The following is a 5721-nucleotide window of genomic DNA, read 5'->3' on the forward strand; positions in this document are numbered from 1 at the left end:
AAAGGGTCGGAGGCGCAGCAAGCTGATATCCAGAGCACGTCCGAACTGGATAAAATTGAGCCTGTAGCGTTGAAGGCACCAGGTACTGGAGATGAAATGCACGACACGGGAAAGTTAGAAGAGCTTCCGGTCGAGCTTCCGGGACTAAGCTCAGTGACGAACAGGGAAGACACTGATCAGGTCATTAGTGACTTAATCATTAAAGCACCGCTGTCGCCTGAGCAGAAAACCGAACTACACCAACTCTTACAAGAGTTTCAAGGTCAGTTCTCTGAGAGGCCTGGTAGGACTTCTGTCCTTACGCATGATATAGAACTTACCTCCCCAGAGCCAGTACGATCCAAGGCGTACCGGGTGTCACCCCGCCAGCGCGATATTATGGAGGCTGAGGTAAAGAAAATGCTACAGCTCGGTGTTATTGAGGCGGGTGAGAGTGATTATACCTCCCCCTTGATTTTAGTTGAGGTACCGGGCAAGGAACCTCGTCCTTGCGTCGACTACCGCAGGCTTAATTCCATTACTAAGGATCAAATTTATCCGATCCCTAACATCGAGGAGCGCCTTGAGAAAGTTAGTAGCGCTCAGTTTATTTCCACCCTAGATCTTGTCAGGGGTTATTGGCAGGTTCCACTTACAGAAGAGGCTAGTAGGTATGCGGCGTTCATTTCACCAATGGGAACATTCCGTCCTAAAGTTTTGAGTTTTGGTTTGAAGAACGCGCCATACTGCTTTTCAAGCCTCATGGACAAAGTGTTGCGGGGACAGGAAGAATTTGCTTTACCGTATTTAGACGACGTAGCGATATTCTCCGCATCCTGGTCTGAGCATATGGCACACTTGCGGGCAGTGCTAACCCGCCTGCGCGAAGCGGGCTTGACAGTCAAGGCTCCCAAGTGCCAATTAGCACAGGCCGAGGTTGTCTACCTCGGTCACGTGATTGGACAGGGTCGTCGCCGCCCCTCTGAAATAAAGGTGGCCGCTGTGCGAGACTTCCCGCAACCGCGCACGAAGACCGATATTCGGTCGTTCTTGGGTGTCGCCGGCTACTATCAGAGGTACATCCCCAGGTACTCCGATATCGCGGCTCCCCTGACGGATGCTCTAAGAAAAACAGAGCCCCAAACAGTCGTCTGGAGCGAGACAAAGGAGAGAGCTTTTAGCGCCCTAAAGAGCGCCCTAACAAGCCAGCCTGTGCTACGATCGCCAGACTACACAAAAGGGTTCGTTGTTCAGTGCGATGCTAGTGAGCGAGGCATGGGCGTTGTACTGTGCCAAAGGGACAATGGAGAAGTGGAACACCCCGTCCTGTATGCTAGTCGTAAGCTGACCTGTCGTGAGCAGGCGTACAGCGCCACCGAGAAAGAGTGTGCGTGTCTCGTGTGGGCCGTTCAGAAATTGTCATGCTACCTGGCCGGCTCGAGGTTTATCATTGAGACGGATCACTGCCCTCTCCAATGGCTGCAGACCATATCTCCCAAAAATGGCCGCCTCCTGCGCTGGAGCCTCGCTTTGCAACAATATTCCTTTGAGGTGCGTTACAAAAAGGGGAGTCTCAACGGTAACGCCGATGGCTTAAGTCGAAGCCCCTAACGTAGGAATCCGCCTCAAAGTTGTTTGTTACTGATGTTTTCTTCCTGAGGCAGGATTTTTAACATATTGCTTTTGTTTAGTGTTTCTAAGTGATTATGTGCTTTCTAGTGCAATTTTCCAATTTGTGGACGCGTTCTGAGTGCTGCTTGACTACTGTAAGGAACTAGGCAGTAGTATAAAAGGGGAAAGAGCCTGGCAGAGCTTAGTGAGGGTTGTCTCGTGCTTGCTGACTGAGCGGTTGCGTTTCGGCGTAGTTCTAACGCTTGCTGGGAACGAGCACAAAAATGGCAACTCTCCCGAAGTGACTTTACAGTGTCCTATGTGATCCTGAACCCGAGGACGAGGCCTTCTCTGTGCGCTGCGCTCAAGCAACGTCGAGGGACTATCGGTTTCGTTTACGAGCATCATCGAGCGACATCCCTCTGGACAGCGGATGCAGTCCCCTGACCATCGGGATCTCCTTCTCCCGGCGGGGCGGTCTGTTACGTCTCGCCTACCTACGACGCGCGGTATAGCCGGCGCGGATGCAACGGACGCCGCGGCTTCGTTCATCGCTGCCGCAACGCCTCCCGCCAAGCGCGTCCAGGCATGTTTCAGTGCCACGTGTCGTCGTGCGTGCGTGTGTGTGTGTGCTTGTTTTGCCCACGCTTGTCAAAGCGCGGCAGCCGGGGAGAGGAGCTCCTCAACTGGGAGGCGAGGAGGTCTGACCGGCGCCGGCCTGGCGGACGCGCCCGTCACGCCTGAACATGTTCAAGCGTCGCCGTATCGGATGACTCTTCCCAAGCCGTTCCCTCTTGCCCTCGACTCCGAGGGTATAAGAAGCCGCTGCCCCGAACGCCGGGAGAGACTTCGATTCCTTCCTTCGAGTAACGTGGTCGCCCTGACCGGCTGCTCTTTTGCGATGCCAGAATAAACAAGTTGTTCTGTTGCCAGTCGAGTCATCCTTTGCCGGGACCTTCGGATGTTTCCAGCTTTGCCCCAGGCCGCCAGGCCAACGCTACCCTTGGGGCTTACAACCCAAATGCAACATGGCTTTCACGCGCCTCGCCACAGCGCACGTATCACGGTCATGATGGCAGTCTCAAAAATAGCCTCCCGGAGGCGCTATTTCTGCAACAGTGCCATCGTTTACTGAAACCGAACTCAAGGCTTCCTACACTGAGAGGTGCTACGGGCTGAAAGCGTGTTTACCCCCTTTACTCCAGAAGGGAGCTTTTTTTCTTCTTTTTTTCGCAGCGCATCTCACGCACGTGCGCTCTGGCTGACAGACGAGGTGTCCACCGTTTCACTTGAGCAGAGTACCCACAAGGCATACGGGGTTACCCACGTTTCGAGTTCGCCTTGTTTCGCCTGAAGCTACGCGCAGTCTTGCGGCTATAAAACGCATGACGCTCTGTGTGCAGCACTGCTTAGTCGGGACTCCCTTATAAAAATGGTCTATAGACTGTCTGTAGACTTCTTATAGACTTTATTGCCATCCTATAGATATCTATTTTTGTCTACTCATTAAGCTGATAAGAACAGATACTACACAATTGATCTTAGCCCATAATAGGCCGAGAAGCGATAGTATATAGACTGCCCATAGACAAAAGTCTACTAAAAGTGTGTGGCCATAAATCTATAAATTTTCTATTGAATGTCTATAGGATTTGTATTGCCTATAGGCTGTTCTCTAGGGTTCATCTGTAGAGAGTCTATAGGCTTTATAGATAGACTGTCTAAAGAAGTTTTTCTAAGGGCTGGCGCGGAACAGGGCACAGCCCCGGCAGTGTCGATGGACGTGTGCTGGTTGCCGCCGCCTGATGCCTTTCACTCGCTGTCCTTGCCTAATTCAATAAGGTCCGTAAGTCCAGGACTCGACGGAAATTGATCTGGCAAGGTACGATGGTAGAAATAAAAAAAAAATACGGGTCCGCTTAGTTGTCATTATGCGAGGATACTGCGTTAGCATTAGGACTTCTTGCTTGTATACAGCTCAGTTTGACAGCTTTAGGCATTAATAGTGAAAGCTGATTGGCATTGGTTTATTGGTCCTACAATTTCAACGGCAGCCACCTGCCGGGTTGTCCCCGTGGCAACCACCCTCAGGTAGCGCATTCCTCCGCCTGTGTCAGAACCTCATCCGTCGATGGTAGCCACTCCCTGGGCTGTTCTTGTGGCAGCCCCTTTCCGGCTTCTCTCTTTCCCCCCACTAGGAGAGGGGGAATTTCCTTCTCTCCAGTTTGTCTCCTACCAACCTTGACAGATGGTGGCACATGGTGGCAGGTGGAAGGAGATGTATACAACGCAACAATGCCAGACGCCGCCTTTTCTTCGCTGTGGGGCTCCTAATTCTAAAGCATTTATAAAACAGTCACTGACCAATTCGAGGGAGAGCAACCGATGAGATTTCGGGACCATTACGGCGGACAAGAGTTTGTCGTCGGTTTAAACAGGCTTGTCTGAATTCTAACGCGATAGCGTCAGGGGTGCCATTACGCAGAAAATCCGGTGTCGGCGTTGTCGGCGTCGCGCTATAGACGAAAAATTACGGGCATGGCTTTGGCAAGCGGTCCCCAAGAGCAACCTATAAAAGGCAGGTAGGCCACCTAGGTCACGTGACCTTGCGGCGAGATCACAACCTGCCCAATGGATAGTGAGCAAACTGTCCACCATGGGAGCACCTGTCATCGCAGGGCAATGGTGCATCGCTTAACTGATGCACCACTGCGCCAGGAGGGCTATGAAGACTCCGAGGGATCTATGAATGTAGAGTAGAGAATGACCTTGTGCGTATATGGGAATTAACCCATTACGCTATCGCGTTATGCCCTTAAGGCGGAGCTTTAGTGTCGTCTCCAGTTTTTTTTTTAGGAATGTCCACCCACGCTCATCCTCCTTTATATTTGGCCATTCACCGTTTTTGTTTTCTTTTTTTGTTGTTGATGGGGACTCGGTCTTTAATTGTTGATTGCACGAAACCTCTTGCACTCATTACAGCTCAGGAATTCGCGCTCCACTGTGGTGGTCACAGCTTACAAACGTCGCATAGGCAACGTGTGCAAGGAATTCGTTGATCCCCAAATGTTATAGAACCATTTTTTTAATTCTTTTCCCGCAGATGTATTGCGGTCCTGCATTTGTCTTTTACTGTAACTTGTTCAAGCATACAAGTGGATTCGTGTAAAGAAACACAGCAGGCGTTATAGTTGACGTGGCGTGAAAAGCACACCACAGCTGGTGTGAAAAGCATAGTCTACTGGCTTGTCCAGAAATGCTTCACGCGTGCAGGCGCGGCGGCGTACGACGCGCCGAACCCGCCGCGGTGGCTCAGTGGTTAGGGCGCTCGGCTACTGATCCGGAGTTCCCGGGTTCGAACCCGACCGCGGCGGCTGCGTTTTTATGGAGGAAAAACGCTAAGGCGCCCGTGTGCTGTGCGATGTCAGTGCACGTTAAAGATCCCCAGGTGGTCGAAATTATTCCGGAGCCCTCCACTACGGAACCTAATTCTTCCTTTCTTCTTTCACTCCCTACTTTATCCCTTCCCTAACGGCGCGGTTCAGGTGTCCAACGATATATGAGACAGATACTGTGCCATTTCCTTTCCCCCAAAAAACCAATTATACGACGCGCCGAAGCGAGCCGAGATGGCGAGGTACAAGGACACAGATGCAACTTATCCCCGAGCTGCTGCCTTAGAGCCGTTGTTTTCAGGTGAAAAATTTTGTGGCTTACCTGTTCATGCAGACGAAATGACAGGGACGCATGTGGAACCTTTACGTCATCTAAATGCCTTTGTTGAACGAGCTTGAAAATTTGCTTTTTTTTTCTGGGTAAATTGGCCCTTTTTCTTTCAGTTGTTGAAAATCTCTGACTGGAGTAATGTACTCCCGCTGACCGATTGGCATGGTGACGTCAGTGTACCTTTGGTAGGTAGTACAGTCAGAAGTGACCTAAAGTTGATTATTTTAACTGGGCTAACGTACACTCAGTGGCAGCGCATTATTTTCTAACAGGCAAATGAAATACACCGAAAGAGGGCTCACTGCAGTTGTCTGTACTGCAATCAATCAATCAATAAATCAATCAATCAATCAATCAATTTTATTTCCTTAAAGGCCCCTTTTTAGGGGCATTACATAAGGGGTG

At 50.8% G+C, this 5721-nt stretch overlaps 1 pseudogene; it reads right to left on the reverse strand.

Moving 5' to 3' along the window:
- Positions 1-2942: 2942 nt before the first annotated feature.
- On the reverse strand, positions 2943-3158 carry LOC144126498 (U2 spliceosomal RNA; annotated as a pseudogene).
- Positions 3159-5721: the final 2563 nt, after the last annotated feature.

Source organism: Amblyomma americanum, chromosome 3 (assembly GCF_052857255.1).
Source record: "Amblyomma americanum isolate KBUSLIRL-KWMA chromosome 3, ASM5285725v1, whole genome shotgun sequence".
NCBI lineage: Eukaryota > Metazoa > Arthropoda > Arachnida > Ixodida > Ixodidae > Amblyomma > Amblyomma americanum.